The sequence below is a fragment of the Canis lupus genome, chromosome 30 (assembly GCF_048164855.1).
Source record: "Canis lupus baileyi chromosome 30, mCanLup2.hap1, whole genome shotgun sequence".
Lineage (NCBI taxonomy): Eukaryota > Metazoa > Chordata > Mammalia > Carnivora > Canidae > Canis > Canis lupus.
Genome location: NC_132867.1, coordinates 34,886,680 through 34,904,335, shown reverse-complemented (window position 1 = coordinate 34,904,335; position 17,656 = coordinate 34,886,680). Strand labels below are relative to the sequence as shown.

The window sequence follows — 17,656 nt, the reverse complement described above, 5'->3', positions numbered from 1 at the left end:
GTGACTCAGCCACCCCGGCCTCTCTCCAGTGCATTTGCACCCAAGGCACACTGGATACTCATGTGAAAGAGTAACTTGCAGGACTTCTGGGTATCAGCCCCATTGGAAGATGTGGTACTGCAAGCTGTCCGGAAGCCATATGTTTTTATCATCCTGTACTTGTCAAAGAGCTTTGAAATTCGTGATCTTGCTCCAGCTCCCATGGGACTTGTCCTGTGCTTCTCTCATAACTCTTCAGGGTTGACCTTGTGTTTTTTCATATGGAGCCCCCACATCTCCCCCCCAGGACTCTAGGATTCCTAAAAAGCAGGGATTATGTCTTTAAAAGGATTAATTTCCATTAGTGTAACTTCCATTAATGTAATAAAAAAAATTTTCATTTCCATTAATAGACTTTTTTTCTTTAAAAGAATCACTGTACCCCAGTAAACTGAACTCTTGCTGTTTTTCTGTGTTCGGCTCTAGCCCTGGGCTGCAGATGAATGTCAGGTCTCGTCAATTTATTACCGTAGCATTGTTGCTGCCCAAGGTTTGTCTTTGTCTCTGGTTTAGGCTGACCGTCGGTATTTTCCCACGTTGGTACAACATACAAATAACCATCATTTTTAAAGGCTCTGTGGGGTGCCTGGATGGCTCAGTTGGTTAAGTGTCTGACTTCTGCTCAGGTCGTGATCTCAGGGTCCTGGGATTGAGCCCCAATTCAAGCTCCCGGATCAGCAGGGAGCCTGCTTGTCCCTCTGCCCTTCTTCCTACTTGTGCTTTCTCTCTCAAATAAAATCTTTAATAAAATCTGCAATAGCCCAGAGACAGCTGAAGCTCACTTTTGCTTAACTCCTTCCCATGCTGAATACAAAGCTGAACCCACAGTTACAAACTATGAGCATCTCAAAACACAGCCGCAGCACAGGAGGGTCAAGTGGGGAGTGTCCCGTCTCAATGATCTGGTACTAAGAGATGAACTGCACTGGCAGGAGGACAGACCCTTCCCCAGGCTGACTAGCCCCATCCCTCTCTGTCCAGCTGGACTCTGGCGCCCCCAGTTCTTCCTTCCCACACTTGCTGAGGGAAGGTGCAGCCAGATGTGCCGTCCCGCCTGAGCTAAGCCCTGCTCGATTTCCGACCAGCCCCCTGAATGTATTTTCTGTACAGTTGGTTGCTATGCTCTGGAATTTCAGACCACGCTGAATTTCCTTGTTTTATGGCTTGGAATTTCAGGAGCAGCACCACAGATGTTAAATGTGTGAGTCTCTTGGTGCTAGTAAAATAAACCTTAATCAAACAGGGGTGTCGTGACTCGCAGGGTTAGATAGCCCTTAATACATTATGTCAATCACCAATACAGATGTTGCAAGTTGAGTCATTTGGTAGCATAGTAACTTTATACGGTCAGAGAGCCAGCTGTGAATATTTAAGGGGGGAAAAGTCCTTTTCTTATTTCTCTGCAAATATATTTCCGATCAGAACTTAAATATTTTCTTTAGTCAAAATACTGATTTCTCTCTCTCTCTCACCATATTCTCCAGAGACGCCCATACTATCCTTCTGTTTCACAACTCCCGCAAACAAGCTTTTGTATCAGAGCTCTTGTGAGACTAGGTTAGAGCCTTGCTCTAGGAATAAATTCAGAGCACATTTTTTAAGGCTAGCATTCTGTCCTCACAGGTGTAAGTCCTCCCCCTCCCTTTGTGTGAAGTAATAGTATTTCCTGAGGGCTCAGAAAATCCCCAGTACTAGGATGGGGACACTGAGGTTGGCTTATGTCAAGATCACGTGGTGGCTCCTGGGCAGAACTTGACTCCTAACCCAACTGCTAGTGTGTTACGCTCAAGTACGTACCAGAGCATCCTCTTTGCAGAGAAAATGGCTTTTGCGGTTGGGCATATGATTTTTTTTTAAAGCATTTTAATGTAGTTTTCATAGCTGCCAGGAAAACCCAAAGGCAACAATGACTTCTCCATGAATTATTTTACGTACTTCTTCCTGTGCCTATAAACAAAAAGACCATGAGAAACCCACATTTCCTCATTTGTAAAATAAGGGAATTGGACCTGGTGAACTTTAGGTTTTATGGATCAGGAATTCTGTTTCTCCAGCATCCATTTGACTTTGAAATCCCAAACCTAGATGTAGTCAGACATATTGCAATATTCTTAAGTGCCATGGGTTATAATGAAAAGTAAATAGATTATTAGTTACATTTAATGTATATATATATTCTATTACATTTGTAATACAGAATATATTTTCCTTAATTAAAGAAAAAGTCCACATTACAGGAAAAAAAAAACACTGAAGGCCACCCTGTCCCTCACCCCCAATTAACACCCTCCTGCCCCTCCTAGAGACTATAGTTGGTTTGGGAAATATATATAATACAGACCTTTAAAAATGCATTTACCAGTACCCATTCCTATATAGCCCTAAAATATATATTTAAATAAAATATAATATATGTAGATAATAATAATATATTGTTTTTAGTGGTTTTTTAAAAATGTTACTTTTTCATATCTTGTTTTCTTGGTCAACAGTCTGTCTTGGAGATCTTTCTGTTCACTTATAGGGATGTACCCCTTATTTCTGTATTGGGTTATTGGAAGATTTGTTTCTGGCCTCCCTCCTCTGGGCCTCTTTGCCTCCACCAGGTACATCTAAAGCATAACCTCCTCCACTACTCCCTCTGTTTGAAATATCGCCTCCTTTCTAGCTGTTTATTCTGCAGACCCCTATCAGCCATCCTCCATGCCCGGAGTGGGGTGGGGGGCAGTGAGAGCAGGGGGAGGAGTAGAGGGGAAGAGAGAGGGAAAGATTCTCAAGCAGACTCTGCACTGAGCATGGGGGCCCACAAGCTCATCCTATAACCCTGAGATCACCACCTAAGCCAAAACCAAGAGTCAGATGAGCCTCCCAGGCACCCCTCATTTACATCTTTTTGATCATATGGCCTTCCCTTAATTATAAATATAATTAACCTAACCCTAACCTAGTATGTTTTCTACAGTTATCTCTTCTACCAGACTCTCTCTGTGAAGATGGGGACTATGTCTATGTTTATTGATCTACTCCGCACCCATGTTCAATGTCTGGCACATCATAGGTGCTCAGTAAAGCGTGGCTGGCCTGCTTGAGGTAGGGCAAAGGAGCTTGTCAGAAGAAATTACTGCACAAAAATGAAGGCAGACATAAGGCAGCTTTGCTGTAGAGCAGCCTGTAGCTGGGACCCCCGTGTAGGGGGTGATTGCCCCAGAGCTTCCCTCAGGACACTTTTTCATTAGGAAGACTCAAGGCTGCTTTTTTGTTTGCAGAGCACAGTCTGTGAATGAAAAGGAATCTGCAAACCAGCTTCCCACAGTGCATCTGTTCCTGTTAAAAATAAACCTAACTCTATCTATGAGGGTTTGTGTTTTTTTTTTTTTAATAAAGAAAATACTCCACATCCCTTCCAAACCTGCCTTTGAGCAATAGTCTGTGATGCAGAGACTTAATCTTTAACTGAGATGGAGGGTGAAGCATAAACCAATCATGGAAATGCCAACCTTTTTAATAGTCCTATTAAAACCCACCTCTCTGCGAGTTGGCCACTCAGGTATCTATTTTGTGGGATCCTTGGGAGAGGGACAGATTTAGTAGGCACGCAAACTTGACGTTAACATAATGTACTAACTGTATGTTAGGACTTTGCTCTGTATAAACCATTTCCTTGATACATTTATTTGTTGGGTAATGATAATTTTTTAGACTAACAAATACAAATAAAAGATGAAAACATAGAAAAATTTCCATAGCGGTTCATTCCTCTGAACCTCACACAGGTTTCCAAGGCAGACTGTGATTAGAAGGGCACATAAATGGGATAAGAATTGGATTTCTCACCTGCAGGGGAGGTGGGGATTACATTAAGAAATAAAGCAAGCTGTGCGTTCTCTCTGTGTTAGAAATTGCTGGTAAATATAAGTACAGTTCAAGGGAAGTTTTGTTTTGTTCTGTTTGGATTTTTTTTTTTTTGATTGAAGCAAACCCTTTGTATAAAAAGATACATCCTTTCAAACATGATTAATATGTCTTGCTTGTAGCTTTCTGCTCAAATTATTTGTAATTCTAGTGAGGAGGAAGCATTTCTTTCTAGCCAAAACAGCTGTCTGGATGAATACAAATGAGTTTATAAAAGGCTTGAGTTACTAACGGGGTAAACTCACAGGCAGGTGACCTTCTTTGTTTAAGTTCTATGGCTGAACACTGTCGGGTACAGCCTGGCTTGCATTCTTCTTGGGCTCGGTGGATGGAGGGCCACGGCAAGGTTGCAGCTCACTCTGTAACAGATTCTGTCTGTGGTATAGAGGAGGGAGAGGAGGAGGAAGGAAGCCATTTCAGACCCTTCTGCAGCTTCCAGAACCTTCTGCTGCAAACATGCAAATTATTTCATTGAGCAAAACTGATTTGCCAGTAGCCAGCCTGGAGCCCAGCAAATCACCCATCTTTAGGACAAGAACAGATGCCCCTATATGGATGGGACAGCTCAATGGACCCACACTCTACGGGATTGATTCATGGGGAAAGGACCTCAGCCCAGCTCCATAGTGCTGCCCTCCTGTGAGAATCAGACAGGAAGAGACCCACAGCTCAGCAAGGAGAGCAGAAACTGGGAAGTAGCTGAGTTACCTTCTTTCAAAGACAAGAGAGATTGGAATGTTCCAGAAAGAAAGAGTTGCCTAGCAACTCTTTTCTGTTCCAGAAAGAAGAGTTGCCTAGCACTTTGGCTTCCCCGGAGCAGAGAGGTTAGAAGCTTGAAATCAGATATGTGGGTTCAAATCCCACCTAGACTGTGGGACCTGGGAAAGCTATTACACCTCCCCAGTCTCACCTGTCCTCCCTGGAAATGGATGATGATAACAGTACCTGTCCCAAAGGACACCTGGCTCAAAGAAGTGATTTAAGTGGGGCATACTCTTACCACACTGCCTGGCACATGGTAAGGGTTGAAGAAACATTAGCTTTAATTGAACATACTTTATTGATAATGTTATAATTATTACTTACTCATCTTTGACAATAATTAAAAGGAGTGTTAGTTTAAAAAATTAACTTCAAGGGTGAGATCAAACAGAAAAGTTAAAAACCAAGGATGACAACATTGTGTCAAACATTGGGGAGTGATAACTAATATTTTAAAAATAAAAATTCTAAAACAACGTTGAACAAGGATTCAGTGTGTTTGAGTCAGTCCGGATGATCCAATTGGACTCTTTTCCATTAATTTTCATCACCCCAGCTCTGCATCATACTAGTGTTTGGAAAAAGGACATCCTAAGTCATGGACTGAAACCGGGTGTCTGAAGTCCCCTTCTCAAACCTGAGCTTAAATATCTGAAGCAGAAAAAACAAGCTTTTCTTTCCCTCTAAGTAACAGAAAATAAACAACAAAAAATAAAAATTAGGCAATTATATGTAGTTGTCCTGTGAATGCCTTAACATTGATGGTTCCTTTTCCTGCCAAACTCGGTGAACTGTTGTTTTTCCTATTTTCTCCCTAGAGAGTTAAGAAATTATTGCATGATAAGTCATTTATCTTTAGTGCAGGTACAACAAGGCTATAACCACATATTACCCAAAATGGGGAATTCACATCACATTATTTTCCATTGGTGAGTAATGGACGGGAAATGGGAAATGTCACTACAAGGCTGGCTGGCCATCTGGCCAAAGCCGCTCTATGAATACAGCAGCTGATCTACGTGGAAATATTAAAGCAACAAAGTCTGAATCTGTTTTGCTTCTCCAGGGAACCTCAGTTCATGCATGGAAGGAAGGCAATAAAGTCCAATTATTCTAGACGGGGCTACACAAGGCATATGAAAATTATCTCATGTAGGGTAACTCTAAAGCTAAGTATTTTTTAAAATAGCCATCAGTCACTCCGGGTAACAAAATCAAACAAACTGATCAATCTCTGAGGAACTACCCATTAATCAAAAGATGGTGGTGAGATGTTGGCAATTTTTCATTATTCCACGTGTAATATTTTAAATCTGACATGCTGACAGGGTGGTCCAAAAATATGAAATTATCACATCCAAAAGGAAGGACAGTTAATGGTGTTGGTCCATTTGTGCCATGGATCCCCACTTTTCCCCTTTAAAGTGTTGCTTTCTTCTTATTTGGAATGCACAGTTCTTATTGTTGACAGTGACAATAGCGGGAGGCTCTTATTGGGTGCATGACCAAAACTCTGGGGAAACCAGCGCTTCTCCAGTGGTCCTCAGAGCTGAGGTTTCACCCATTAAAATCCCATCTCAGGAGTAGGCATATTGGCCCCGCCATACAGAGAAGGGGCCTGTCTCTGCTGAGATTCTCACACACAACAGATGGCAGACCTTAGTAGCAAAATGGATGGTGCCACTCAGCAGGTGATGGAAGGTTAGTTATCATTAAACTGGAGGGAAATTTGTCTCAGGTATTATTGCCCGAGCCAACCTCATGAGTGTGAAGAGCTGGTAGTTGCCTGGCAGGATGTTAGTTTATTTGAATGAATACATTAAAAAAAAAAGTCGATCTGTTTTTTATTTTCTCTACCTCAGCGAAAACACAAACATCCCAACAGGTCCTACTGGACTGACTCTCAGTTCTCTGAGTCTTTGGTTGAGTCAGTTCATTCCTCTGGGTTCAGCTTAACCATCTGTAAAATGAAAATGCCAAACACTAGGTCAGGGATTGACAAACCATGATCTATGGGCCATACCTGGCCCTCTGCCTGTTTTTATAAATAAAGCTTTATGGGGACACAACCATGCCATTCACTTCCTCTTTGTCATGGCTACTTTCACACTATAACAGCAGAGTTGAACAGTTGTGACAGAGACTAGATGGCCAGCAAAACCTAAAATATTTACTGTCTGGCCCATTACAGTAAATGTTTACTGACCCATGGACTAGGTGATCCTTCTGTAAGTTCCTTCCAACTCTGAAATCTATTATTCTGGGAAGAGGGAAAGAATATAAGGCTTTTGGGTGCCTGAGGAGAAGGACGCACTGATGGAGAAAAGGTCAGAAGGGAGAGGCTGAATTGGCCAAAATACAGGTAACTTTTCCCCTCGTGATATGCTTCCCTCTGGCCCAGAGGCCATGCTTTGGGAGCCCACAGTGGAAGTGTAGTGTGCCAGGCGAGGGGCTCCAGCTCATGTTTTAAAGATGCAATAACCCTTTAGCAGCAGACAATCCTCCATAAGGCAAGTGATGGTACCTATGGCTTCTCAGCACCATTTTGAAAGTCTGACCTTCCACATGCAGGACAGCAGTGTAGCTGGTGGGTCAGATCTTATCCACAGTGCTTCACCTCATGCAAGAGGGCATCTTGCTCCAAACATCTCACGTGTGGCCACCCTTCATTCCCCTGGTCAGAAAGTCACCATGTGAAGCCTCTGCCCAGTTTCCAAAGCTCCCCTTAGCCAGGGCTCCCTGATCCCTCCAGCCCCATGCAGTTTCCTCTGTGGTCACCGGCATTCCCTATCTTGGCCTGCGGGCTTCTCACCATCCTCTTGCTCCCTCCCTAATCACGATGGTGCTCCCCAGCACAGAACCTTCTCGTTCTCCCTACTGTTAGCCTCAAAGACTTCATCTCTCAAGACACAGCACACGGTTCACCTCCTTCCACACATTCCAGCAGACTGACATCTTCTCATTCTGTGCTCTTCAGTTCTGGCTCCATGCATAACTACACTTTCTTGAACATAGGGTCTCTGTCTTATATTTCTCTTGAGGTCACAGGATTGGGCCTTGACTAGGAAGTCAATGTGTAATTGATTGTTGAGTGGTCTGGCCAACCCTGCCTTTATTCTCCATGGGACGTAATTGGCTGGCATATTTCACAGAGCATCTGCGTGCAGGTGGAGGGTCTCCTCAGCTGTGTAAAGGTCCACAGAGCAGCTTCCATGGGCATCAGAAGAGAGGCTCTCAAAGAGCCCAGAATTCCGAAGGTGAGAGTCACAGTGGCCCAGTAGTGGAGGGAGGGCCAAGCAGAAAGCACTTTGCATCTGTGCATTGCATCCCAGCCTGCACCCAGAATGACCTGAGAAAAGATGTGCATCTCTGGACCCTCACTCACCCTGGTCCCAGTGCCAGTACCACTGTATACCATGGCCTGGTGCTGAGGGCAAAGGGCAGGACATATCTACATGGGCCCTGTTTCTCCTAACAAGTGCCTGCTGGTCCTACTGGAAAGTGGCTGTGTCTGAATGTAACATTTGAACACCAAATGGCTGCATTTGCCTTAGTGGGCCCACGTCCAACAGTGTCTGGATATATAATCCTGGCTATCGCATGGCACCCATACTGACCATTCTCCTGGGTCATGAGAAGGTCCACCAGGGTTATGTGAAGCCTCGTCTGCAGGGAGGGGAGCCTAATTTTTCAGTGTAACTGACTCCCTGTTTCCCTCATGCAGGTTAAAATTCAGGGCAGATTGACGTGGCCAGCCACCCACCCTGCTGCAGGAGATGAATCTACAAGAGAGTTCCTTGTGCTTGTAGAGGGCAGTCAGGCCTGGCACTGAGGTCACGTGTCTCCTCATTCTGTAACGTTACTGCTCCATTGTCAGTCATATAGGATGGGGCCTAATCCACTTTCCACCTAAGTGGGAAAATTCCCAAATCCAGAGTTTAAGGCCTGAGTGCAATTACTTGTTTGCAAAAGTTTAGGTGAATAGAGATCATCTCAACAATTTAGCCTGTCCCATTTGTCACACACGCACCCCATTTATTTGTATCCAAATGAAATTTCAAGAGAAGGATCAGTGTTTTCTAGAACCTGGGACAGCCATGACATGATGGGCAGGAAACCAACCCCTTTGAAGCGGTCTGTTTGTTCTGTACAATTAGAGAGACAAATACACACAAAGGGTGACAGAGCCTGTAGCCCTCTGTCTCTGAGACTTCTGGGTATATTCAAGCTCATATTCCCTGCTCCCTGTAGCCAGGAGGGTAGAAGCATGGGCTAAGAACAGTGTCCATTCAGGACAGTGAGTGTTTCTGGACAGAATGGGAATGGTCCAGCTGAATGCCCTGGCTGGTCTCAGGCTATGTATCTGTAATGATATGGATGTCCGCCTCCCTCTGTGCCTACCATCTCAACCTCTCCCCTTCCCTTACCAAATTCCTTCTGCTCCCAGAAAAGACCATGCATCAACACTAGGTTTCCATGGCTGGTCTACGGCTATGCCACCCTGAACGCACCCGATCTAGTCTAATCTCAGAGGCTAAGTGGGGTTGGGCCTGGTTAGTACTTGGATGGGAGGTTTCTGTGGCTGGCCAGTGTCAGGGCAGTGGGGGCACAGTGCATGACCTTGTCACTAAGACAGACACACTGCTTGTGGAGGACCCAGCAGATGATTGACACAGGATGGGAAGAAGTTGTCTCTGGTAAAAGCTTCACTCCTCTTGAACTTACCTTGAGCACAAAGGCCAAAGTTTGGGAAAGAGAGAAATGTCAATACTTCCCTTCCAATTTGAAATTGTGGTTTGTAATTTATGCGTTGAACTCCGGGGACAGAAGCATCTTCTTGCACTGTTCTCGGGTTACCCTCCCCCGCGCATCTGCATCCTGTTCTCTGAAAAGACGCCATATATCACATTGTCCTCCAGATGCTGTTGCATGGAGTTTGTGAGAATGGAGGCAGCCTGAATGGGCAGGGCTGTCCTTCTGTCTCCAGAGGGGCTAGGGTAGGAGCCAGGAGAGCTCTGGGCTCTGGTCGTCAGGCCTTTGCAGGGCTTGGGGCAGGAATGTTTGCAAAACCCTCGCCCATCCTGGGGAGCTCTCAGTGCCTCCCCAAATTAACAAGTGAAGACAAGGAAGGATATGTGTGCCAAGTCAGGATGCACAATTTGGGTTTGAGTCTCTCCCCTGTGGTTCTGATGTTTTATTTCAAGACAGGCTCCAAGCCCACCAGGGTGATTATATATATTCTCACATAAAGTGGGGTCTGGAATTGGGGAAAGAAAGGCCAGATTGGCTGAGTGTGGGGTGTGGCTGCCTTGATTATATTGGACATGAAAAGAAGATGGATTTTATAATAAGCATAGGTGCCAGTGAGCCTGCCACTTTCTCAGTTTGGGCATCAGTTTAATCCATAATGAGGGGTGCAAAGATTCTGCTGGGAGGACCAGGTCTTTATTTTTAAAGTTATGACATGAATAAATTTCCTATAATGATTTGATATACGAGTTTTTTTTTAGATGAGATTTTGCTGTTGATATAAAATTCCAATGCCTACGGGCATAATACTGGCCACTGGCCTTCATGCATAAGACACTAAATATTCTCCATGATTTTTAGTTGGGAAATCATGACAATGCTGCCATTTCCATTGAGAAGCAAGGAGTGGGGATGGGGAAGAGAAATACATTCCTGAATCCTTACCCTGTTGCTCCCCATCTCTGGCATCACCCAGCCCAGCAGTATCTCTGCAGCAGAGGCACTTTGCTCTCCTGCCTGCATTCCAACCCCCACCCCCAGCAGTGACCACCAGCTTTGGGGCTCTCTCCATTGGTTGCAAGACATCTGCCCACACAGATGCACCTCTGATGCGTGGAATATTATTTCCCTGGCCAAAAAAATTCCAAGCCATCTACAGGACTCAATTTCAGGATTTTCTTGGAATGTTGTGAAAATCTGTGTCTTTGCCATGGGAACATTCAGAAGTAGAGGTTTGTGTGGCTCCAGTTACAAGATGGTATGTCTGAGGCTGTTTTTCCGTATTAGATAGATATTCGGCAGGTCCCTAAACTCTCCTCTCCTGAGCATCAGGAAGCCCCGGGAGAGGACGAAACCACCTTTAGAAAATGTTTCCATCCACTCCCTACCTTTTTTCTCCTTCCTCCTCTCTATGCCCCTGCTCCGGAACCAGCAAGGGCCATGTGATTCCACGCTTCTCCCAAGCAAGCCAATGGTAGCTCAGCTGCTGCCAACGGCCTGTTGGAATGCCTGCTGGTTTAAGAGACTTATCTTTACAGACCAGCTCTACTTCAGACATTTCATGGTCATAGCCAAGTTTTTAAATCTTTGACTTTCAGCGATTTAAAAAAAAAAAAAAAGGATTTTTTTCCCTTCCTTTCTGAAATGACAGCTTTTCGAGCAAGTCTGGCCATCCCCCGTCACTGTCACTCCGGGCTGCTTGCTCTGTGTGACTCAGGAATTTAAGTGAGCAGCTGCCCAGGCTTCAGTGCCCAGCCTTCCATCATGGCCCATGAGAGCCACTCTGCAGAACAGCGAGGCTGCTCCATGGGGAGAGGTAAAAGGAGGGCACGCTAGCTACTAGCTCCCTTCTGCCAGGCGTCTAATGAAAGTGGATGACTTCTTTTCTATTCTCATGCACAAATTGCTGGAGGGTGGGGTTTCACAGGCCTCAGAAAGAGATGTTCTATGTAGGGTCTTTGTGGCTTCTGGTAGATTGATAGAAGTATGGAGTCTGCATCTGTGGTGGGTGGAATTGTGCCCCCCCCACCCAAGGATGCTCAAATCTTAACCCCTGATAGCTGTGAATGTGGCTTTATTTGAAAGTAGGGTTTTTTTTGCAGATGTAACGGAGTTGAGATGAGGTAATAACTGAGTATTAGGATTAGGATTAATCCATTGACTGGCATCCTTTTAAGGAGAGGGAAATTTGAACACACAGACACACAGAGGGAAGATGGCCATATAAAGACAGACTCGGAGTGGAGTGTTGTGTCTACAAACCAAGGAGTGCCAGGGATTACAGATGAGCATGACAAGCCCCAGAAGAGGCAAGAATGGGCCCTCTCTGAGAGGCTTTAGAAGGAGTATGGCCCTACCAACACCTTGATTTCAGACCTGCAGCCTCCAGCACTGTGAGAGTACACTTCCATTGTTTAAGCCACTTAGTTTGTGGTGATTGTTACAGCAGCTCCAGGATTCTGAAACATTATCTCTGATGTCTGTGGCTCTTGCGTTGAATCACATGTCCTCCTGTGACTCTGTACTCCGTGAATTCTCTCTTGGGAAAGCTCCGAACTGAGTGGTAGGAAGCAATGGAGAAGCCACTCTGGCCAATGGCATCAACATCAGCCGGTTTCCTTCTCTGGTAGCAGGAAAGGGTGTCTGGATAAAAGGTTTCTGTTGTAGTAAAGAAGGACAGGAGGAGATGAGAACAGATGTAACAGATTTCCACATCTTACTTTCTGAAGAGTTGCACAGTTTGAATCCAGTGCCCATCTGCAAGTAAAATTCCTTCTTGTTCAGGGAGGTCAGATTTTATTCTATTAAAGCCTTCAAGTAATTGGATGAGGCCCATCCATATTATGTAGCATAAATCTGCTTTACTCAAAGTTCAAAGACTAACGTTTGATCAAATATCCAGTCACTGTGGCCAATCATGTCAACACGTAAGATTATCCATCACAGTGACTATCTGGTTTACCAATGCATATGCCATGGATGTTTAGGGGTAGAACAATTCTATGCAGGTCTGTCCTACACCGTCGGGTGTTTAAAGTCCGGAGTCTCTGCCCACATTACACCCATGGTATCACCATTATTATAATAACAAAAGTTGTGTCCACATGCTTCTGGATATCTCATTGGGGGGGTCTGGTTCTACCCAAGCTGGAGAACCACTGATCCAGATTTACTGCCTCTGCAGTAAAGTTCCCCCATGCTAGCAACATCAAGATTATTGGTGGGCTTCTCAGGTCCTGATATTCAGACTTTACTTGATATAGTCATTGTCTAATCCAGGAGTTGGCAAACTTGTTCTGTAAAGGACCAGACAGTAAATATTTTAGGCTTTGGGACGACATAGTCTCTGTCACAACTACCAATTCTGCAGTGGCAGGACAAAACCAGCAAGGACAATACAAAAGTGAATGAATGTGACTGTGTCCCAATAAAATTTTATTTGTGGACACTAAAATTTGAATTCCATATATTTCTTCATGTGTCATGAAATATTATTCTATTGAAGCTTTCCAACCACTTAAAATATATAAACCATTTCTATATTGTAGGCATTTCGAATTGAACTCTCTTACTTTTCATCCCCCACAAGTTTATCGTGTGCTCAGCTAATAATTGAACAAAGGCTTCCATGAATGTTTATCAAATTGAACCGAGTGAGATTTAAGCAAATACAGTGCTTTTCAAACCTTTTCTCTCAGCAGAAACTCTTTGGAATTCAAATCTTATAGAAATCCCGTTCGAAAGAAACATAGTATTCTATTAGTAAAATTTTATTTTATGAGTTCAAATGGATAGATAACATTTGTAGGGTTTGATGAATATGATACTCAAGGGAAAGTTCCATATGGCTGTTAAGATGCTCTTTGATTAAACTGCCCAATGCTTGGAAGAAGAGAGAGGAGTTTCTGTTCCAAAGCAGAGCACTAACAATACCTAATAGTAGTTGATATTCTTATTTATAAATATAAGAGCCACATATGATGCATCAGAAACTTAAATACGTGACAGATATAATATTGTGATTGTCATATCACAGGTGTTTTTATACAACTGGCTCTGCTGCTGTGACTAGAGCAGGTCACAGCTATGCTCCCACAATTTTATCTGAGTGGAGAAGAGTTAAGTCTGCATTTCTAAAAGATTAGTGCAGGAGATACAAACTTCCTAACCACTGGCATATTTGTAATAAATGTGAACTCCCTCAGAGAAATGCTGGGAGAAGCCTAATTCCAGAGGGCACAAAGAGAAGGCAAGAAGGAAGCCCAATTTAACACACAGATGGTCCCCAATGTATAATCAGTATATTTTCAAGTATCTGAATGCTGATGATGTTTTTATTCAATTATTAGAATTCTTTTAATTTTTAAAATTGCAGTAAAATATATGTAACATAAAATTTACCATGTTAACCATTTTTTTAAGTGCAGAATTCAGTGACACTGAGTACATTCATACTGTTGTGCAACCATCACCACCATCTTTATCTGGACTCTTTCACTGTACCAAACAGAAACCCTTTCCCCATTAAACACTAACTCCCTACTCCTCCCTCTCCAGCTCCTGGCAGCCACTATTTCATGTTCTATCTCTATGAATTTGACCCCTCTGAATGCCTCATATATGTGGAATCATGCAGTTCGTCCTCGAGGCCCAGTTCTCGTAATGTTTCGAGGTTTTCCCATGTATTAGAACTTCATTCCTTTTAAAGACTCAATAGTGTTCTATTGTATGTGTTTATACAGATTTTGTTTATCCGTTCATTCATCCTTGGATATCTGAGTTGCTCCAACCTTTTGGCTATTATGGATAACGCTACTGTGAACATGGGAATACGAATGTCTGTCTGAATACCTGCTTTCAATTTGGGGGGTATACATTTAGGAGTGGAATCGTTGGGTCATATGATCGTAATTCTATGTTTAATTTTTTGAGGAATCTCCATGGCATTTTCCAAAGAGGCTGCACCACTTTGCATTCCCTCCCAGTAATGCCCAAGGGTTCCACTTTCTCTACATCCTCAGCAACAGTTACTGGGTTTTTTCCTTTAGATATATTATATACATAATTATATACATGATAGCTATCCTACTAGGAGGGGAGTGGGAAAATGTTTTAATGAGATTGGCATTGAGCTTTTGGGGCTGCCGGGGCACAGTCACGTCATTTTAGAGTTCCACAGAGCAGTCTGAAAGCAGGGGGCTGGGTTTTTTTTACCATCCCCCCTCAGAGTTTGTGATTTAACAGTAAGCCTTCCTTGACTTCACTCCAAGAAGTGAGCAGGGTGATTGATTTCAAGCTGGAGGTGAGACTGGGAAAAGAAACAGATACCTCCAGGTCTGGTGTTCAGAGCCCAAGTCGAAACTAGCCACCCCCCGGGTGGGTGTTTAGGACTAGAAATCATCCTTCTCTTTCTCTGTCTCTGTCTCTCAAGCAACCACAATAAGTAAGACTTCATTTCCCTGCCCTCCCTTCAGGGGCCCAGCCTCAATACACTGCAAGGAATTATCCTAGTTTAAAACATTTTAAGTCAATAGCAGTTTGGGCGCTGGGTTTTAATGCAGGTAGACCCCTCTACAAACCAGTCAAGATCATCATCACTTCCAGGGAAATTTGTGGGGGATTCTGGGAACACCTGCAGTCAGCCAACTCCCACCCTTTCCTGCCTCTTCCCCAGTGTCCACTGATGTGAGCCCTGCCCAGCCTGCTTGACCCCACTGCTGCCTGGCCTAGGCTCTGCAAAGCTGCAGTCCTGTGCAGGGCAGCCACTGTCCCAACCCCACACTCACTCCCACCCTTTGGTGAGATGGCTCTTTTTGGCCTCCCAAGTGCCACTCCTGCCTCTGTTAGGAACTTGTATCAAACACCCCAGGGACACACCATGGATCTACTTGTCTGGTATCCTCCCACCTCACACTTGCAGCCCTGCTCACACACTGACAAGCCAGGGGAATGTGTCTCTCTGTCTCCTCCCAGCCAAAGGGTTCATGACCCCTTCTCCATTCTGGAGTATGTTCTAGTGCCCAGGAGCCATGGTGCTGAGGACCCAAAGGTCCCCTAGATGTGACCAAGGGGCTTGAGGTTTCAGACAGGACTCCTGCTGACTGATATGTCCATCAGGCTGCACTGGGCTGTAAGTAACTGATAATCCCACCTCAACAACAAGAAAAATGTGTTCTCTCACTGGAGCAGAAGTCCTGAGGCAGAGCAGCTCTGGGTCAGCTGATTCAGTGGCTCAATAATGTTTCCAAGGACTCAGGTTTCTCCATCTTTCTACCAGCATTTTCAGTGTCTGGCTTGGTCTCTGGGGTAGCTCCCTAAGGCACAAGGTGGCTGCCACCTGCCAATACTCACATCCAGGCGCTGCAATATCCAGTAGAAGGAAGAAGTGCTTTATCTTTTTTGCTCCTCTCTTCAAGAGCAGAGAAGCTTCACCAGCAACCTCCTAGGCATCTCTTTAAATCTCACTGGCCCTGATTGTATCAAATGATCAAGCTCAAGGAATCCCTGCAGAGGAATGGAACCGCCATTATTTTGTCTTTTTCAGGTATCTCTGGAGACATGCACCCATTCCTGAGCAAAGCAGGACTCTGAAGACAAGGAGAAGGGGTGGGGGGGGGCAGTTGCAGAGTTTACAAGACCACCACATTAACCTTTGGGGTCACCCCTTGGTGTTTATCATGTACTTGCTGTTATACTTTCACTCTTTTCCTTCTTTACATGAGAAGTATATATTTTTTGTTCTAAATAATTTACTCAATTCAGAAGTATGTGGAGGAGAAATAAGAAAATTGTCTTTCACTGCCCTCCCCCAATCCCGTTTCCCTCCCCAGAAGGAACTTCTGTCTATTTTGGTGTGTCCTCTTCCTAACTCCTTTATGCATTTGCATATAAACATATGTTCATACACACATAGGTGCTTTCCTTTCATTTTTAAAATAGATGGTATCTTGTTCTGCTACTGGCCTTTCCCCACTTAGCCCTCAGTACTTCTAGATGCATTTCATTAATTGTAATGACTGAATTATTATCCCAAAGGGTAGGTATTCCATTGCCTTGTATTTTAAGTAGCTTTTCAATCTTGTGCTTTATCTCCCTAGCTGGAGCATGAACATCCTGAGGGCATATTTTTCTTTCTACGTCCAAGCACTTACTATATTTTCTACAAAGTGAAAGTCAATTAACAGCTATTGATGGAATAATTCTCTATTGATGGAATAATTCTCTCTCTTGCCACATGAGTTGTCTTAGCACTTCTGATGGTCCGACAAGGAGCCCTTCTCTGAACCAGTAAAGGTACAAGCATCATAGTTTGTCAGTTTGTCATTCTTTTGTCTACCAACAAGAGTGACAAATCAATCTACTACCAAGGGAGAGTTGATAATTGTCCACTGTTCCTTTGGCAGCACTTTCTGGGGGTATAAGATGGCACAACATCTCAGTCTCCCTGAACAGGTCGTCAATTCAGAGCACTTGGGCTACTTGCAAAGTTATACATTATCTCATTGTTCAGCTCACATTGGAGCATCAGGGCAGAGTTATTAACAGCCCACACTTCCTGGAGAACCATTTCAAGGGCTACTAATGGTGTTCACAGACTGTTGAGCTGGAAAAGTTATCCATTTGCCTAGATATACACTCTTAATAACCCTTTCCAGGTTTCTTAAGACAGTCACAACTACATAAAATAGATTACAACTGAACCTGTCCTAGACCCTTTGGTGGGGAAAAATTACTTCAATATGAGGTTATCACCTGCAAACAGACCAATCAAATGAACCTCTCAGGGCAGTCATTCTTTAAGCAGATGTTGGCATTCAGACCTGCTGATAGCATCAATGGATATCATCTTAGGACTTGGTGGGGCTCCTTGTACTTCTGAATCCACGAGCTTCCTGTAGTAGCCGAAAAAATTACCATTGTGAAAAAGTAAAGAGTGAAACACATGCCTCCCAGATGTGCTCTTTGCATTGGGAAGACTCTCAAAGTTTGGGCCTTAACAGGAAACTTGGAACGATGAAAGGAAATCAAGCAATAGGAATGAAACTGAAATTAGTTTATGTCCCTCAGCTGATAATACACTAGGGAAAACTTTTTGATCAGTCATTTTAATTAATATTGATTATGAAAACCCTGGTCCCTACTACTCAAAAGCCTACAAGTGGTTGGGGGAAATCGGGCATTTCATGTATGAAAC

The 17,656-nt window shown here is 43.9% G+C and overlaps 1 protein-coding gene and 1 long non-coding RNA gene across 15 annotated transcripts in view; one reads left to right on the top strand and one right to left on the bottom strand.

Annotated features, from left to right (window-relative positions):
- Window positions 1-17,656, top strand: part of CLDN14 (claudin 14) — a 59,825-nt gene that overhangs the window by 6,154 nt on the left and 36,015 nt on the right. Inside the window, exons 1-2 of one of the 4 annotated variants that reach the window (XM_072806914.1) lie at window positions 4,138-4,969; window positions 16,560-16,755. The exons of 1 other annotated variant lie outside the window; for it this stretch is intronic. The gene's annotated coding sequence lies outside the window, so the exon portion shown is untranslated. Of the gene's footprint in view, window positions 1-4,134; window positions 4,970-16,559; window positions 16,756-17,656 lie in introns of those variants that run through there. 2 more of the 4 variants (XM_072806917.1, XM_072806913.1) reach the window with 2 other exon arrangements.
- The window catches only part of LOC140621643 (uncharacterized), a 33,180-nt gene that overhangs the window by 13,744 nt on the left and 1,780 nt on the right, over window positions 1-17,656 (bottom strand). For 3 of the 11 annotated variants that reach the window (XR_012021405.1, XR_012021400.1, XR_012021396.1), the window contains 3 exons: window positions 17,215-17,354; window positions 15,814-15,966; window positions 11,520-12,758 (listed from right to left, as the gene is read on the bottom strand). This is a non-coding gene — a long non-coding RNA (uncharacterized lncRNA). Of the gene's footprint in view, window positions 1-1,836; window positions 1,987-3,873; window positions 4,327-4,659; window positions 5,528-6,570; window positions 6,674-11,519; window positions 12,759-15,643; window positions 16,050-17,214; window positions 17,355-17,656 lie in introns of those variants that run through there. The other 8 variants (XR_012021397.1, XR_012021401.1, XR_012021402.1 and 5 more) reach the window with 7 other exon arrangements.